Raw genomic sequence first — 20,987 nt, 5'->3', positions numbered from 1 at the left:
ATAAAATTTAAAATATTTGCAGAGAAAAATGTTTGCATTCAGACAGAAAGTTTTTTGAAATATTTGCAATTACTTTATAAGAAGGATTCATTAATAACCGTAATAAGAGGGATTTATTAATAAACGTAACAATTACTTATTATACTACTGATGATTAGGATTCAGTTCTTGAAAATTACATTCTAAATTAGAATTTTAAGGATATAATGAAAATACGCTACGCACAAAAATACATTTTATTATAAAAAATTAGTTGATTTTTTATGTTTTAAAACATCTTAAATTCATTTAAAAAACATCATATCCTCGTTGTTATTTGAATCCAGAATGTTGGTGTCGTTTATATAATTATTCTTACTTGTCCACAGAATCTGCTGACTTATCCAGCGATTAAGTAGCTGCAGATCATTTCTACATAACCATTGAAGTTCCATTAATTCAGTCTCTAGAGAGTTGTATGTTTATATCATAATTTGACTTTTATAAAAATGATTATTCTAAATCTTATGTTTCTATGAAAATATACTGTGCGTTAAAAATATGGATGATAGTATCAGCCGCTCTTTCAGCCACTACAAAAGCATCAGTTTGCTTAGAAATAAATTATGCAGTTAATGTCATAAAATTCAAATAAACATCAAACGAAAATTCTCAGTTTCAGACAATTCGAGTTAAACGAAGTAAAGTAGCAGACGATAAAACGCCGAAGAGGTAAAAATTTACTCTTACAAAAATTTTCTCTTATTTAAAAAAAAAAAAAAAAAAAAAAAATCTGAAATTTTTCAGATTTTAAATTACGTCCAAAGGGGCGTTTTTTTTAACGTTTTGAGTGTTACCTTTATTTATTAAATATCATGTTCTTTGCACTTAAACCATAAAATTCAGTTCAAGAGCAATATCGCAAAATAATGTTAAATTAAGCATATCTTTAGAATTTCCGATATACACAGTCTCGCGAGCTGGAGATAAAAGTATTTTTTTTTTCTATATAACGTTGCCATTTCTCGCTTTTAAAGCATTGAGTTTGTAAATCAAAAATTCGTTAAGTTTTACAAAATATAAAATCTGCAATAAAACAAATTCCAAATTTGGGATTTCAGATGCCCATATTCGCAGTAGGATTTCGTCATTCAAAATTCGATGGCTCTATGTACCATTGTTTTATCACAATGTGAGAAATAGACAATCATTTATGCAGATTTTTCATTATTTAATTTCTTCAAATATAATGCAGGACTCTAACATTTTGTGGCAACAGTTTGAAAAGTGAACCGACGTTTATGAGTCCGACGCAAAATGCCAAAACGAAAGCAATAGTCCTTCGGGACTGAAATCCCTTTAGACTAAAAAAAAAAAAAAAAAAAGATAGAGAAATTTAAAAATATATTTAAAAATTTATTTAAAAAATAGCTTTTCATATAGTATTAATAAATATTTATTACGCATCATTGAGGGAAAAAATGTTATATAATTAATTCTCCGTAAAATTTTACTTGAAATTTAAGGTTAAAAATAGCTGTGGCAATTCACTGTAACAAAAATCCATAGACCACATTTGGCGTTATTATCGCTAAAAAAAAATGCCAAATTTCAAAACGCGAAAATATGTAAATTTGTGTATATCTTAGAAAATTTTGAATAAAAAAGGTCTAATTTTTTGTAGATATGCTTAAAAATACACCTACTTTAAGATGATGGTAAAAATTTTCGAAAAATACATAAAAATTATTTAAAAATAGAAATTTAAAAAATAAAACACAAAAAATATGTAAATTTTATTTGGAATGAAGCTAAATTTCGAAATGTGAGAGGAAAAATCAGAAAAGTTTAATCAAAAAAGAGATATTAATTAATATTTGCCAAATTCAATTAACATTGAGGAGCTAAAATTTTGAGAGCTAATATTTTAAAAACTACTCGTACAATTTTTACAAAACTTGGTATTCTGGCATAATTTGAGTCGTAGAATCGAAATATGGAAAAAATTTGGTATATTATTTCAGAAAAAGTCCGATTTTGTGTGAAAATACCTATGTTAGAATAGTGCTGTATATAAATCTAATATATATCCTAAGTCGCGCTTTCGAGACATGAAAAACACAGTTTGAATTTTGTCAATCGGCCCAGTAGAACAGGTGATATAGCACTGTACCATTTTTTTTTTTTTTTTTTTTTTTTTTTTTTTTTTTTGAGCAGTGTACATCTAGATTTCAAAATATCTATTTCGTGGCTCTGCTAGTCTAAATAGTATATTTCCTGTGTCTGGCGCGTTTTTCCAGTACATTTTTTCACGCGGCAAAATGTGGTAGCCACTATAAAAAAGTATACCTAAGAATTGCTTGAGTTCATATGTTTTCTCAGTAAAACATTATGATTATTTTTCTGCCCAGAGTATCTGTTACTCTCAATAACAGCTTTGTTTATCATTTTTTCAGCGATATATTCAAAGAGTTCTTTAGGAGATTTTCCAGAAACAAAATCAGTTGGAGACTGACTAGAATCTTGAGAAAATATTTCTGAAGCATGTGAATATTTAGGAACGCGATCTTTCGGATCAAGGTTTGGCAAACATATTTCATCATCTTCATTTCCTACTAAAATTTCCACAGTTCATACTGTTTCTATAGTTCCTGCTTCGTTTTCGTCACAAATAGCTTGGATGTGTATAGTCTTAGTGCAATCATCGTCTATTTCTTCATTGTCACTCACTGCATCTGGATCAGGTGGTATTATTTCTATTTCCGGCTCAGTATCTTCATCATCTAATGTAATAAAATATTCCACAACTTCTTCAGCTGTTTGAAATTTTCGACTAATTTTGGATGCGTAAAATAAACATACCTAACAAAATAAACATTGACAAAAGTAAATTTTTTTTCATACAGATAAAACGTGTCAAACGGCTTTCAGGTGCTAAATATAACTCTTTATAAAAGGGGACGCAGAACAAGAAACAGTTGATCGCTTCATTTTACAGCGAGGGAATGAAACGGACGTAACCATTTTACTGCAAAGCGGTGTTATGTTTTAACGTCATATAATAGTGGATTTTACCATTGTCCTATATACAGGACGCTCTAAAAAAGAAAGCAAAATAAAGATCTATAATATATTTTTCTTTCGAATTTTTGGTCATTCACATTAATGGAGACCTATTTTATTTAAAATAAATTCACACTTTTTATTTTGCCCTTTTTTTCCTTTTTTTATGCTTTCAAAAAATAAAGTGCAAAAAAATCAGAATTAATCCTTTTTGAATGTTTTTAAGAAAACAGATTTGTAAAAGTAAAAATTTAAAAGAAACTAGCTAATCTAATAAGCAGCTTTCGAGCAATAATACAATGTGAAAGAAATAGTTTAAACATTATTACTTTATTTGTACACGCATCAAATATGTACTGTCCTGTACATAGGACAATGGTAAAATATGGGTTAAGTAGTATTTATGACTAAATGAACTATGACCTGGGTTTCGTTACGTGGATATTATTCGTATTATTGTTTTATACCTCCCTTTCAAGTTTGTGCCATGAATTTGGAATTACCTTGTACTTTGCCGTATTCGAATAATCAAAGCTACTGCAGCATACTTAAACCAACGTTCAACTTGAAAACATGTTTGAAAGTAATTTTTGTCAATCTCCTTTAGCAATTATAGCGAATTCCTTTCATTGCACTAATAGAATGATAACCGTGACCACGAAATGGCGGCATTAAGGACGGAAATCAGATGCAGATGATGCCATACTAGGCAAATACGCAACTTGTAAAGACTCATCTATTGAATATTTATCCACGATCAAGAGTACTGTGAAAAATCCACAACACTTGTGTGAAGGTACTAAAACCTTTATCACGAAAATTTCGCCATGACACACACACACAAACACAAAAAAAAAAAAAAAAAAAAAAAAAAAAAAAAAAAACATAAAATATGTTATTTTGATGGAAGTGTCACTGCCGAAGCTATAAACTGAATTTTATAAGTGTACGGGAACTTTTATGCACATCAATGGCTATTCGCTAAAATAAAGACGTTTACATGGGCATCCCTCCATCTTGATAAAGGTTGCGTTCTTTTTGGTATAAACTAAATTTGCTAAATAAACTTAGGGTGCCAGACACTCCTTATGTCTTGATGAACAATAGTTAATTTGCCAAAGATGCCGGCACCTTTATTCAAGCCTTATTTTCCCTTAAATTTAAACAGGAACGCACAGCAATCGTGAGGATGATTGCACTTTTCACCGGGTAAACTGAAATTCCTGAAAATGTTGGCACCTGTATTGAAGCTGACGACTATTCACTTATCTTCACATGATCTTCGCATCTCGGTATTTGGATAAAAGCTGCATTCTTTATGGCATAATCTGACTTCAGAAGGGTGCAAGGCACTCCTTACGTTTTGAGAAATAATGATTAACTGGCAAAAGGTAACGATATTCAAATCAGCGATTATTCACTTATCCAAAAGCGCCAGTACCTTTATACAGGTTGGCCTCACTGGTCAGATCATGCCCATCCACCTCTGGTTAAACACCAGATCTCTGATTTAATCGATATGTTACTCATTTGTTGAAGTAGGTGGTTTACCACGGTGGGGTTTGTCGTGTACACATTCTTAGCATTTTCTAAACATTTTATACTACTTCTATTTTTGATAGTTTCCACAGAAAGTATTTTAAATAAAACACTCCTATGATTTTTTATAACAATAGTATATTGAACTTCTTATTAGTTTTCATGGTTATTTAATTTTCAATAATATATATAACTGATATAATTTGTAATGTACTTACGTCATAATTTTTTTTTAACATTTAGATCCATAAGCTACAAGACAGTGAGAGATGGCTTCAACGTCTACTCATCAGGAAAAGAGAAAAAATGAGGTTGTGAATTGGAAAGACAAGAAGGATATACGTTTGATGAGTACAGTCCATAATAACTCGATGATTGATGTTGGAACACGGAAAAGAACTGTGAAAACAACAATAATTGTAAAAGATTCCAGCAACAAAATGTGAGGAGTGGACCGCCTGGATCAGATGTTATCAAATTATCCTGCTGTTAGAAATAAGCAGAGATATTATTATTTTTCCAGTATACTTTATTTCCTTATAATTTTACTTAATTTTCATTGACATTCATCCACTACGAAAGTCATGTATGGAAAATTATGATGTACAGAGAAAACAACATTACACGCTACGAAAAACAGACGGCCGCTGGGGCGAAATTTTCGCAGACAGGAGTGGACGGCGAAAGGGTTAATATTGCTCATAAACGGAATTTCTAGCTCTATATACTGTATGATTAATTAGAAAATTATAGTTATTTTGCTGACTGAAACCATATTTAAAAGGAAAAATTATCTGTAAGTCGCGAGATAATAAGGTGTGGTGTATTTAGTTGTGGCAAAGCACACTAGGGCTATCTGCCTAAGGGATGGGATGCCTTCGTGGAGGACTTTCTAAGGGAAAGTGGCTCGTATACGCGTTACACATGGAGAAAACCTCGAAAATGCCTATGCAGCCAGCCCGTTCGCGGGATTCGAACCTCGGACCGAACTACCAGTGTTCAGCGACTTTACCGCTCGGCCGCTGGTGGGCCCATGAGGTACTAAGGAAAAATTTGAATTTATTAAATTTCCTTTCTAATCAACTTTCTTCTTATTCGAAATATGTTTTCAGGTTATATATGCATTCAAATTTCCATGCAATATCTATTGCACTGGAATATTTTTTCTCTCGCCCCATTATGCTATTAAACCTTTTAAATATTTTACTCAGTACTTTAAAGGATAGCCAACATTTCTGTGTATCCTCTAAAAATCTCTTTTCCCAACAATGAGGCGGAAACTGTCAATGTTCAGATGACTCGTGAGATAGATTGGTCCCGAGTCACGCGAATGCTTTCAAGAACTAGGGTGACGGATAGATTAGTGTCACAGACAATCACTTAGTGTGCGACGTTCTTCAGACATATTGTGTCACGAAAGTAACCGGAATGGTTGAAAGGATAGGAATCCCTCACCACAGTTCTTCCGGCAGTTGAGTAAATATGATTGCAGCGGCTGTTGATCGACTTGGCAGTGGAACGACCTTCTTTTTACTTTGTGTCTATATGAAGAACATGCATAGTCTGAAAGTGTCCGCTGTTAAGACAGTCGCAGATTGATGGAATGTTTTTATAAGATTATGCGCTGAATTTTCGACGTTACTTTCTTTGAACGTTTCTGATACTTGAACAAATATATTCCTAAGACTTTCAGAACATTTCTGAAAATGTAACAGTTGACTTCCGGCGTCCTACAGGAAAAGAACGTTATAATTAGCGGTTGCTATAAGGAAAATGTATTTAATATATTTTTAATTAATTGCACGAAAATTAATGCTTTTAAAAATTAATGCTTTTAAAAATTTTTGAATTTTAAATAAGGTCACTAATTATTAGTCAATGCACTATCAAATAAGAGTTGAGAAAGCAAATGATGTCAAATATAAGATGATCAAATATAAGAGAGCAACTGTTTTCCTTAAAGCAAAAATTAAAGTGAAAATAAATGCAGCCGTAAAACGCTTGGTTGCATTTTTTACATTTATTGGAAACGTTTATTTGCAGAAAATTAATAAAAAACCGATTTTTTGTTTACAAAAATAAAAGAAATCGCATACTCCAGTGTGTATGTACTATTTTTTTAATAATGTAATTTTCCCTTTTAATCAAAAATAATAAATCTTTTATGTGATATCGTATACAATTACACCAATACTTTTTATAGCAATATTTTTCTTTTTAGTTAAAAATAAGAATTATTGTACATGTTTTCAATAGCAGTTTTACATATTCTGTGATTATAGTTGACGTTTAACGCATAATGTTTCGATAAGGTGTACTTATTGGTATCTGTAGGTATACTTTAACAGGCTACAGCTTGTTAACGTGTACCTACAATTTTATTTTACATGTTATACTTCATGACTACTTTAAAATGTTAATGTATACCTACAGACTCTTACGTTTAAGTGCCTTATGTTAGGTTAAGTCAAACTGGGTAGTAATAAATAGTCAAAACATGTTTCGGGAACCATACTTCGTGTTTGTTCTTTAAAATTTACCATCGAATTTTTGAACTGAAAGCATTACCTCTTTTACCTACGTACACAGGATGTGATCGTAATTTGTATATTTTAAAATTTGTCATCCTAGTAAAATTTCCGAAACTGGGTATCATCTATACCCTTTGAAATGAAGTTTGATAAGCTACAACTTCTATCTGTTATCTCAGATTGAATAGTGGCTAAAAAACTCCTGAGGTACAATTTCAGTCAGTCATAGTTTATTTTATACTAGAGAAACTATTTGTTATCCAAATGTTTTCTAAAAACATTTTTCCTTTCCTTTCAATTTTATTGAAGCAACGAAATATATATTTTTTTATTTTTTGTTACTGCATTGTGGTTAAAATGCTTTGGTTTATTTGTCAAATTCTCAAGCGGCTTTTGTCGTAAATGGAATGCAAAATACAGGCAACCAAACCACAAAGGCTTTCTAGTCCAACACGTCAGGAAATTGCATATTTTATCAGATTCTATACAAGACGGTCAGGACTTCGGAAGTGCAATTTTATTTCGAGATTCAGAGTTAACAGCATTTTCCTTAGACATTGTTTATTTTACATTGTTTGTATCTTGCATGTGAATGACTTAAATCAAAGACTGCGCTCTTGATTTAAGTCCCTCATGTTATCACACTATTGCGTTTTTACGTTGCTGACGATATTCAATATTTATACATGGAATAGAAATAGGACTGTTTGAATTTCAATTCAAAATTAGGCAAAATTCAAACTAATATTGGCCTTTATTTTACCGAAGAAAAACTACGCATATTCGAAAAGAAATAACGAGCTTGTCGTTTTCAACTAGCAAAGATATTCCATACGTCTTTTGTTTGAATTTGGAAATTTTCTGCCACTACTTTGCTAACATATCAGATATAAGCCAAAATAACTCTTAAGTTTTTTTTTAAACTTTTTATTTATTGGCCCAAAGGGTAGCTCAGAAGGGCTATTAATTTCGTTTTGGCATTTTCCATCGAAAACTTTGAATGCCCCTTCACTTTTCAAACTGTTGCCACCAAGTATTACAGCCTGTATTATATTTAAAGAAATTAAATAATGAGAAATCTGTATAAATGTATGTATGTTTCTCGCATTTTGAGAAAACAAAGGTACCTAGAGCCCTCCAGTTTTGAATAATGGAATCCTCCTGCGAATATAGGCATCTGGAAGCCCAAATTTGAAACTTGGAATTGGTTTTATTATCGATTTCGTATTTTGTAAAACTTTAACGAATTTTTGATTAACAAACTCAACGATTTCAAAGCGAACAATGGCAACACTGTACGGGGGAGGGGCATTTTATTCTCCAGCGTGCGAAATTGTGTATCAGAAATTCTAGAGATATGTTAATTTTAAAATTATTTCGCAATGTTGCAGTAGAACTGAATTTTATGGTTTAAGTGAGAAGAAGATGATATTTAATGAAGGTAACGCGCAAAACGTTAAAACAAGTCTGAAAACTTTCAGATTTTTACATTATGCCCAAAGGGGCGTTTATTTCAAAGTTTTATGCTTTACCTTTTGTTCTTTAATATCATGTTCTTCGCATTTAAATCATAAAATTCAATTCAGCAGCAATACCGCAAAATAATTTTGAAATGAGCACATCTTTAGAATTTCCGATACACAGTCTCGCGTGTTGGAAATAAAAAAATTTTTTTCCTGTACAGTGTTGCCATTGCTCTCTTCGAAATCGTTGATTTTGTTAATCAAAAATTCGTGAAAGTTTTACAAAATATGTTAAGATTTTCCAAATTCTAACATCTTAGCTTTTTAACGTTTTATTGCTATTTATTCGGAATAACGTGGCAATTTGCCAAAAGACGGAAACACATTTCTTGTAACTAAGCATGCGTTGTCCGTCAGAACGAAGGTTACTCCATTAGAACTAACTGCAATATTGTAAAAGGCTGTATGAAGAGAGCATTTTCATTAAAAATATATTTTTATAAATGGCATCTTTTCTTTAATTAATGCGACATGCAGATGGTATGTGCAGACCTCAAATAGTTCATTCACTTGACGTTGCAGTGGCTTCGTCGCGTTTTCCTTGATAAAGGTGCTGCATTCATTTTCTATTTGTTCATTCCATTTATTTCCATATAAAGATGGTAATTGCTCATCCCATCTTTGCTTCTGAAGAAGAAGCATGTGTGATCATTTTCGACATTGATTGACCATTATCCGTAAGCAACGCCAACCTAAGACTGCTGGGGTCCCTAATTTGAAGTTTTACACTGGTGTGTTTCTTTTCCAGTTCTTTGATTTGTAGTTATGCAAAGAACATTTATATATTAAAAAAAGATATATCTGAAGGGTTTCAGATTTTAACGGTCGTTTAGAAGGGTTTGTTAAGGTTTTTTTATCCTGTCGCTGAGCTCGCGATCCCCCAGTCTCACTCCTACTAACCCCTTTTTGTTGGTTTTGTCTTTTTAACTTTATTACTCCCACTGGCACGCATACCTCCAACGTTATCCTTCCTGACGAAAGAAAACCTCCGAAGTTTCGCTTGTTGTTCTGGTTTCACAATTGGTTCCTGTATTGCTAAACACACAGAATGATAAACCTTTTTTATAGCGGTCGTCTAGAAGGGTTTGTTCAAGTTTTTTATCCTGTCGCTGTTCGCGATTCCCCGTCTTACTCCTACTAACCACCTTTTATTTTCTGTTTTTCTTTTTAACTTTATTATTGTAGAGAAATATGATGTCATACGGCGATAACAGCACCCTCACCTGAAGTAAAAGTTAGTTAGATGCTAGACGGGAATGGCGCATTAAGCCATTTCCTTTGATTTGTACAATTTTCCGTTTGTTGATTAATTAATTGATTAACCGTATGTATGCAAGTAAACATTTAACTTAACCTTGTCAATCATAGATAAAAATATGATGTTCTTCATATAGAAACATAGATTTTAGATACGGTAGAAGTTTCACCTTAGAATAAACCCCTTTTCGCGACATGGTGTATTGGTGCCATGAATCTTTGGCCAATTTAAAAAATTGTATTTTTTAATTTCAGATTAGCACTTTGAAGTGTGAGAAGATTGCCAAGGTAAGCCTATATTCTCTATTTTTGGTATAAAGTAAGATCTTATCGCTAAACTGAAGTCGAAACGAAACGTATTGAGGACCGCAGTGTCCAAGATATTAAAGAAAATCGAAACTGAATTGATTAAAGATGATAGTAGGATAAATTTAAATGTATTAGAAGAAATTTTAAATCAATTAAAAAGTTATTTAGACGCTCCTTGAGTTATTTAGACCCTCCTTGAGAAAGTCCTTGAGTTATTTAGACGCTCAAATAGAACGAGGATTGAAAGTCGAAGCGGACGAATTAGAACTTAAAATCACATCCGTTTTGGAATATGAAGAAAAATTTCAACTGCGGCAATTTAGAGCGAAGAAAATGTTGAAGGAATTGAATAAGCCCGAATATTCGGACAATGCAAATAGGGAAAATTCTAATGAAACCGTTACAGATTCTAGGAACGAAAATAACAAATTCACTCGTCTTCCAAAATCAACCATCTCTAAATTTTATGATGATCCTTCGGATTGGTTAGAATTTATAGGTCAGTTCGAAAATGCGATTGATAAAAGTCCAAATTTATCAAAAACAGAGAAATTAATTTACTTGAAAAGCTTTCTTAGTGGCTCAGCCGTCAAAGTTGTTTCTGGTTTCGCTCTTATCGAAAATAACTACGAAGCTGCTCTTGAACTGTTACCTTCCAGATTTGAGCAAACGAATATCTTAATTAATTCGCATTTAGGCTAACTCTTAAGTATTTCACCTGTTAGAAATCCTAATGATGTAAACGGATTAAGAAAACTTCTCGATCACACCGAAGTACAGATAAGAAATCTTGAAGCATTAAAAATAGACTCTGATTCCTACGGAAATATTTTAACGCCTTTAATTTTGAAATTACTTCCTAATGAATTCGCTCGGGATTATAGCCGAAAAATTAAAGACGAAAGTTGGGATTTAAAATGTCTGTTAGACCTTTCGAGGAATTAAGTATTCAGTAGAGAACGTGCGGCTTCTTTTAATTATAACTCAAAAGAGAAATTTTCGCGATTAGAAAAGCCACTGCCCTTCAGATCTAAACATTCTTTCGCCATAACAAGCAAACCATCTACAACTGAATTATTAGCTGCATCATCCGAATCGCAGTGTATTTTCTGCGAGAACGGAAGTCATAAGTCCACGAATTGCTAAATTTTAAGTGTGAAAAAGAAAAAAAGGGATTTTGAAAAAACAAGGCAGATGATTTTTTATGTTTGGATCAAAAGCATAGAATCAAAGACTGCAAACAAAAAATAAACTGAATCTTCTGCTATAATAAACACTTGAAAGTCAATTATTATTCATTCCATCAGAAAAAAAATAATGATAAACTTGAAAAGAAAACGTCGGATTCGAGCGTTATTTCCGCTGTTTCCTCATATAACTCCCATGAAAATAGATCTAATAAAATATTATTACAAACTGCTTTTGCATTGATTCGAAATAACGATAAATCTGAAAATGTGAAAATTCTTTTTGATAATGGCCCAGTGAGATCTTTCATAACAAAAGATGTATCTAGTAATATGGACTTCTGATTGTTAGAAAAGAATCACTTTCTATTTATTCATTTGGAGATAAAACTGCGTTAGGAAAAACCTTTAATGTTGTTAAAGGAAAACTAGAAAATGTTATCGATCCAAATTAGTATATATATTGAGCTTCTTGAAATCGAAAATATATCCAATACTGTTACCTCCCCTCCAGATTTGAATTTTGCTAAAGAAAATAAAGTTTTACAAAATTTACGATTGGCAGACTTTGTAGACAAAGTGAGAAAATTGATGTTCTCATAGGGGTAGATTTCTACTATTCTATAATTACCGGTAAAATCAAAAGAATTTCAAGAAATGTAGTAGCCACAGAATCTTTATTTTGGTGGTGTTTGCAGGGTAAAGTAAATAATGATCTTAGTGAATTATTAACTATGAAAGTGATAGTAAATGAAAACTTGATATCAGATCAATTACAACAGTTTTGGAAGCTAGAAAACTTACGCTTAGAAAGTGATACTCAAAACGACAAAACTGTTGATTTAGAAATTATGAAATCTTTCGAATCTGATATCAAGTATAAGAATGGCAGATACTAAAAATTACCTTCGAAACCGAATTCAAAACATTTAATGGAAGATAATAGGGATATAGCACTTGAAAAATTTAAGATATCAAGTAACAAATTTAAAATTGATAATCTTTTGTTTGTTCAATATACAGAGGTTTTAAAGGATTACGAGTTAAAGCAAATTGTTGAACCAGTTCAGGAACACAATCGAAATGGTTATGACTGTATTGTATTTACCTCATATGTCAGTCATCAGAAATGATAGAGCAACAAGCAAACTAAGAATAGTTTATGATGCTTCAGCCCATAAACCAAGGACCCTTTCTCTAAACGAGTGTTTGTATACTGGCCCGCATTTATATACTGATATTTATGATTTATTGATAAAATTTAGACAAAATTCGATAGCCTTTATGGCTGACATTATACAAACATTTTTACAGATAGAGTTAAATGAAGAAAGCAGGGATGTTACACAATTCTTTTGGAAAGATGATCCTGATGATAGCAATGAAAATTTGAAAACCTTTAGATTTACAAGAGTTTTGTTTGGAATAAAATCTAGTCTCTTTCTGCTGGTTGCTACCATTAAGCATCATCTTAAAAATATTCAGAAATAAATCCTGAAACAGTAGAACTCTTAAACAACTGCCTGTATTTTGGTGACATTATTGGTGGTCAAGAAAATTTAGAACAAGCCCTGAAAACAAGTTTAGAAATTGTGAACACTTTTAATGAAGCTAGCATATCACTACATAAGTGGCATACTAATTCAAAAGAACTCAAAAACATTTGGCATCACAAAGAATTTCAGATACAAAGATCTCCTGGGGTTGTCCCGATCAAAGTGTTAGGAATTAATTGATATACGAATAATGATAATTTTTATTTTGACACTCAGCAGTTGACAAATCTCATTTCATCATCAATTAACTCAAAACGTTTTCTATTACAAACATCAAACCGTATTTTTGATCCTGTCGGATTTTATGGCCCTTTCACCGTAAGAATAATGTGGCTGATTCAGGAAATCAGGTCTGCCAAAATTGATTGGGACGATGAAGCATCACCTGATCTTAGTTATAAATGGAAAGCCTGGGACGAAGAAATTGAAGAACTGAATCACCTCAGGATTACCCGCTATTTAGTCGTGTTATTACTATTTAGTTACTATTACTTATTATACTACTGATGATTAGGATTCAGTTCTTGAAAATTACATTCTAAATTAGAATTTTAAGGATATAATGAAAATACGCTACGCACAAAAATACATTTTAGGATAAAAAATGAGTTGACTTTTTATGTTTTAAAACTTCTTAAATTCATTTAATAAACATCGTATCCTCGTTATTAATTGAATCCAGAATGTTGGTGTCGTTTATATAATTATTCTTACTTGTCCACGGAATCTGCTGACTTATCCAGCCATTAAGTAGCTGCAGATCATTTCTACATAGCCATTGAACTTCCATTAATTCTCTAGAGGGTTGTATGTTTATATCATAATTTGACCTTTATAAAAATGATTATTCTAAATCTTATGTTTCTATAAAAATATACTGTGGTTTAAAAATATGGATCATAGTATCAGCCACTCTTTCAGCCACTTCAAAAGCTACAGTTTGTTTAGAAATAAATTATGCAGTTAATGTCATAAAATTCAAATAAACATCAAACGAAAATTCTCAGTTTTAGACAATTCGATTTAACCGTAGTAAAGTAGCAGACGATAAAACGCCGAAGGTAAAAATTTACTCTTATTTAAAAAAAAAAAAAAAAAAAAAAAAAGAGAGAGAGAGAGAGAAATTAAAAAAAATAGTTAAAAATTTGAATAATATCATGTATAATTTTAAAAAAATAGCTTTTCATATAGTATTAATAAATATTTATTACGCATCCTTGCAGGAAAAAATGTTATATAATGTATTCTTTGTAAAATTTTACTTGAAATTTAAGGTTAAAAATAGCTGTGGCAATTCACTGTAACAAAAATCCATAGACCACATTTGGCGTTATTATCGCTGAAAAAAAGATGCCAAATTTCAAAACGCGAAAATATGTTAATTCGTGTATATCTTAGAAAATTTTAAATAAAAAAAAATCTAATTTTTTGCAGATATGCTTAAAAATACGCCTACTTTAAGATGATGGTAAAAATTTTATAGGTTATAATTAAAATAGTTTTTCGAAAAATTTATAAAAATTATTTAAAAATAGAAATTTAAAAAATAAAACACAAAAAATGGGTAAATTTTATTTTGAATGAACCTAAATTTCGAAATGTGAGAGAAAAAATCAGAAAAGTTTGATAAAAAAAGAGATATTAATAAATATTTGCCAAATTCAATTAACATTGAGGAGCTAAAATTTTGAGAGCTAATATTTTAAAAACTACTCGTACGATTTTTACAAAACTTGGTATTCTGGCATAAATTGAGTCGTAAAATCGAAATATGGAAAATATTTGGTACGTTGTTTCAGAAAAAGTCCTATTTTGTGTCAAAATACCTATGTTAGAATAGTGCTATATATAAATCTAATATATATCCTAAGTCGCGCTTTCGAGACATGAAAAACGCAGTTTGAATTTTGTCAATTGACCCAGTAGAACGGGAGATATACCACTGTCCCATTTTTTTTTTTTTTTGAGCAGTGTACCTGTGTATCGCGCATAACTCAAAAATGAGTAGTCTCAGACCGTTGAAAATTTGCATGAAGTGGCTGCTATAACATGTAGATATGCACCTCGCGTTTTGGTGTGAATCGGCCGCACCAGAAGTATATATATATATATATATATATATATATATATATATATATAATATATATATGTAAGATATAACAAAATATGATAGCTGTTTCAAAACAATAATTGACGACTTCAAAATTAACATTCTAAATTTGGTGATCTGCCCCTAAATTCATCTCTTCTCACAGGTTCCAGACTTTTCTATCTTATGTAACGTTTTAATGCAGATGCCTCTCGTCCAATCAAATTAATTCTAAACCAAAACTGTAAACTGAAACTTTCCCACTCCCAGCCTTCTTCCTATGAAAGTACTATAACCTTTCCCTTTTCCGCGTTAGCTCCCCTGCTGGTAAGACGCCTTTCATCCATGCTGCTGCCGCTTACTTGCTTAAGATGACGTCGTACTTCAAAATGGGAGTTATTCTATTCAAATATTATTAAGAAATATCTTGTCTGAAAAAGGATGATTTGATATGCATGCAAAAAATAAAGATTGTGATTTTTCAAGATATGTTGTGCTAAATTGCGTCATCATGCTTTCCACTCTGCCACCTTCAAGCCACAGTTTCATTACAATAATATGGCGCAGCCGATTTACGACCCTACAGGCGCGGAACTTCAGTGCAGTTTATTTCAACTAATCTCACATCGTTTAACGAATGTATAACATAAAAAAGGTAACTATTCATCTGCATTCCCAATCAAGCCACTACGGTCTTCTCGGTCATCTAACGCAGTATCGTAAGCTGTTGAGAGTTCCACTGCTTTCATCTACGCATTTGAAATCATTACATATATATAAAAAGTCGGACATTATTAACCTGGTGCAAGTTTTCCCGAATGGATTTCGAACTCTGCTGCCTCAAACTACCAGTGAATCATCAAATTCGTTTCCGGTGTGTGATTTAACGGCATATTCAAAAAGTGCTTTGAAAATCATCGAATATCTGTAAGTTCAAAATCGAAAGTGTTCGGAATCAAGGTCAGTGTCGCCAACGTAGTGATGAAATATGGTTAATCGTTTTTGCTCGTTTCGAATATGCACAATGTTTATGCATCTCCGATCGTCGCGTAGAAAGAAAATTAAACGTCCAAAGTGCTTTGAAGGTCATCAACCTCATCAGTGAAATATGAAATGCCAAATAGTATTTTGTGCTCTCTTGCACGCTCAGTCTTTATTCGGCTAATTCTTCATATTCAAATAATGCAATATTATCAAAAGTCATGAAATGTGATCGTGAAGTGATATTAATTTCCAAATTGAGTACATTATGTTTAAAAAAATTGCATTTATAAGTTAATTGCATTATGATTTATTAATGGTAATATTTTGCTCAAGTGATTTTGAGATCAAAGTTAATAATTTAAAAATATTATGATTTATTTAAAATGTAGTTTTGTATTTCTGAATTGGAAAAAAGTAATTATTGAATTTGATAAAAATTAGGTAAAGAATTTGAGGGTTTTACTTAGGGAAGGTTCCTAATGCGATTAAGATTTTTGTACTATTAAAATTTCTTTGAATTTATATTTTTTTGAATTATTACTGTATTTTAAGAATGATATTATTGTTTGAAAATTTTAAACAGTTGCCTCTACAGAAGGAACGGAGGTCTTTTTTACAATAACTGCTAATTTGGCAAATCTTTTGGCCAGTGGTGAAGAATGTTAAACACCAGTTTGCTCACCTGATAAACCAATATGATGGAAATGCTAGTATTTAGATAAAGTTGTGAAGTCTTCAAGATTTGTAAAGAATAAGTAAATTTTAAATGTCTTAATAATAGTGAAAAATTTGAAATTGTGTTGATAAATGATGTTTTACAAAATTTTTATATTTTAAAATGCTTTCCTTAAAAAACATAATAATTAAATAATATGAAAATTGGCATCTTAATTTGTAATATAATAGAAATATTTTCATCAACAAAAATTTGAAAGAATTTTATTTGAACATTTAGGTTGTGAAAAAATTTGAACTTTTACCATGTGGAACTATCAAGAACTTTACAAAATTTCATTGGACATTCTTACCTCAGAACTCTAAAATATGCTATTGTTTAAAAATAATACAGTGCTAAGATTCATAATTCAATTCAAAATTTTATCACTTTCAATGATCAAAGTAATATCACTCAAAATTTTATGTCAAAATATCGGTCAAAATTTTATGGCAATAATTTTTTGTTTAAAAGTTCATATGTTTGTATTTTCAAAATTATATCTATTTGTATTTCAAAATTATATCTTTGACATTTTGCTGCTGTAATTGCTTTTTCTTCCACTCTGCTCACACAACCTTTCTTTTGAAGGGGGGGATATGTAAGATATAACAAAATATGAAAGCTGTTTCAAAAAAATAATTGACGACCTCAAAATTAACATTCTAAATTTGATGATGTACCCCTAAATTCATCTCTTCTCACAGGTTCCAGACTTTTCTATCTTATGTGACGTTTTAATGCAGATGCCTCTCGTCTAATCAAATTAATTCTAAACCAAAACTGTAAACTGAAACTTTCCCACTCCCAGCCTTCTTCCTATGAAAGTACTATAACCTTTCCCTTTTCCGCGTTAGCTCCCCTGCTGGTAAGACGCCTTTCATCCATGCTGCTGCCGCTTACTTGCTTAAGATGACGTCGTACTTCAAAATGGGAGTTATTCTACTCAAATATTATTAAGAAATATCTTGTCTGAAAAAGGATGATTTGATATGCATGCAAAAAATAAAGATTGTGATTTTTCAAGATATGTTGTGCTAAATTGCGTCATCATGCTTTCCACTCTGCCACCTTCAAACCACAGTTTCATTACATATATATATATATAATACACAATAAGGAAGATCATAAATTTTACCAACACATCTTATTATATATTGATGATGTAATAGCCTTCAACAACACCAAGATTGAAAATGCTAATATTTACCCTTCATGCATAAAACTTAATACTACAAATGCCGTGCAACATGATATAGTCTATGTTGATTTGCATATTATAGATTACAATTTTGTGAAAGTCTATGACAAACGAAGAGAATTTAACTTTTCAACACTTAAATTAACCAATTGGAATTCCAATATTTCTAAAAGAGTCATCCTCAACACAATTTACTCACAGCTGCTTAGAATGAAAAGAATCTGCAATACAACAAAACACCTTCAAGAAGAAGTACTATATTTCGTCACAATATTGAAAAATAACCTTATTCCTCAAAAAATAATTAAAAATACCTTAAAAAAGCTGGCATTAACCTTACCAATTTTTAGATTTTTTGAGTTAGGTAATGAAATTTTATGCTTAAAGTTATATGGGACGGCTATGGATGGCTGATTCTGAAGATCTAATGTATAAATGTACAAAGGATTCCTGTCACAACGCATATTTTTCTTCTTAAAATTTGGCACAATACTTTTAATTCTATTTTTAAACAGTTTTTAAAAAACTTTGCTGGCCAATTCTATTCTGTTATTAACTTATGGGCTATTTTCATTTCTAGCAGCTTGAACGTCCTCTAGCTTGAAGAATTACGACTTTAATTAACAAATTACTATTTTTTCATTGTTTCTGCTTACTTTAGAGGCCAGTTTAGGTAATATTTTGTTGAATTAGCCATTTTCTTTTTTACCCAGCCCAATTTTCTTCAAACTACTATGACAAGACGCCATTTTGAACTTTTTCCGCATTTTTCAACACATTTCACTCTCCCCTTTGCAATGAGTCAGGTTTGCTGCCAACGGTCAGTCACTTTACATTAGCTATTACCCAGTGACGTTGTTTTCTCCCCTTTTTACGTCATCCGGCCAGTTGGAGGGCAATGGAAACGCTCGGAGTTTTCCCTACCCTTTTCGAGTTTCCTCATTACCAAGGAAGACGGCTCTGATCCAGGTCTGTTTTTAATAATTTTTTTCTCTAAAAGATTTTTTCTAGATCTTGGCAAGACACATGCTTCAATTCGTCCTTTTTATTATCTTTTCCATTTTGATTTAAATATAATTTACGGTACTTTTATAAAGTATTAATTCTTTAAGCTCGCAGGTCCACCCATAAGATCTTGTATATTTTGACTAATAACATATCGCTATTTATTTTTTCTGTACATCGGAATTGCCTTTCCATTATTTATTTTTTATCTTTTTTACACCTTAATGTGTCAAAGTAAGCGGACGCGTCGGGAAATTGGAACAGAGAATTGAGACTAAAGTTTTTGACATAGTTTATTTAATTCATTGAAACATTTGTCCGCTCCAAAAGGTCAAAGACGTTTTCAAAAATCAATACACATGAAAAGCAAATCATTAGACATGTAAAACATAAATACAATAAAATTAAATAACAGAAAAAGTTAAAAAGTAAGCGGAAAATGGTAAATTAGCCCAATTCGATATCCAAACAGGCTTTTCAAGGGAAATTTCATTGTTTGAACGTCGAATCAAGCTAACCCCATTACGCGTTTCGCCGAAACAGACAATTGAAACTTTTACGCTAAAAAATGTTTTGACAAAGTGTCTTGGAAATTTTAATAGTCTCAATTCTCTGTTCCAATTTCCCGACGCGTCCGCTTAGAAAGACACATTAAGGTGTTAAAATATGTAAATCAAAATCAAACTTTCTAAATTTGTCCAAATTTAGAAAGTTTGATTTAGCTTGGCTGATAGAAGTCTTTATTATTACACAATCAAAACACCGAAAGAAAACAGAACATTGGAATGTGTTGTTTTTGTGCAGGATGGTTTTAAATAAAGTGATATTGTTTAGACCTATGTAGAGCCCATTGTAGTTGATCCATTCCTTTGAAGCTTGGTATATAAGTTATATGGACTATAATAAAAAGAAACATGCAGTAGAAAGAATAGCTCAAATTTCGACCACTAGATGATATTTTTCATGCAGTGTAGAAAGGTCGTTAGGCAAATTAGGAACTCTTTAATGCCAATCATCCAAATATATGTAAAATCAGTCTTTACCATGTCTTTAGAGAAAAATTATCGAGTTTTACTCACTATCTTATTTTGTAAGGATTGCAGTAAGAACTTAGCTGCACCTCGAGATTATAGACGTTTGAATGGACTGGGAAAAAGAATGGTTTCAGAAAGATGATTTTCTTTGAGAAGAGTAATTCTGAGAGTAAACATGCAGAAGTTTCCGTTACTATGAACTTCTACAGTAGCAAGCCATTGCTGCATTACAGAGCTATAATGTTTAGATTATTGTCTTCATGCAAGATTCTGAACTATTTCATACTGAACGACAAGTAAAGGAACTGCTTTCTGTTCATTTTGAAGATGATAGGGTAGTTCGAGAAGTTTTTCGAATGCCTGGCCTTCTCAGTCTCCAGACTTGGATAACTGTAGTATCTGGTTAGAGGAATTCCTGTATGTAAAAAATGAGGACGCTGCCTGAATATAAAGCCAGAATAAGACAATATGTTGCTGCAATTGTAAAAGAAACCTTTCGCGTTACTAGTGAATAAACCAAAATGCGCACTGAATATATAACTGAAACAAATAGAATGCAACTTGAACTATGAAAGGTGATTAAGTAAAGTTTTTCCCTTCCTGTTTGTGTTATTGTGTTTTTATACTCTAGGTGAAAAAAACTTGGCGGTAGAAATTTAAACTATTGTTTTTATTGCGGTTTCTTTTCCCCATGGCCCGTATAGTATATATACTAATTTTTATCAAAATAAGGGGACCAGAACTTACGCTAAGTAGCCGTGAATGGGATAATTAGCTGCACAAAATAATACCAAAATACTGAAAACTAGTACTCAGGGAGACAAAACTACATACATTATATGCAAAGAATGAAATAGGAAAATTATTGTCGTTTCCTTGTTTAAACACTTATGAGCACTTACGCTTTCCTTGAGCGATAAAACATCTGTTATTCGTGATAAATAACCTAAACAATTCTACTGATTAATGCTATTTATTTATTTTTCTTTTTATCATGCTTTTCACTTTCCCTGTG

Source organism: Stegodyphus dumicola, chromosome 1, assembly GCF_044657685.1.
Source record: "Stegodyphus dumicola isolate Sdum_Otavi_A_Nest chromosome 1, ASM4465768v1".
Taxonomy (NCBI): domain Eukaryota; kingdom Metazoa; phylum Arthropoda; class Arachnida; order Araneae; family Eresidae; genus Stegodyphus; species Stegodyphus dumicola.
This window is presented reverse-complemented; position numbering follows the sequence as displayed.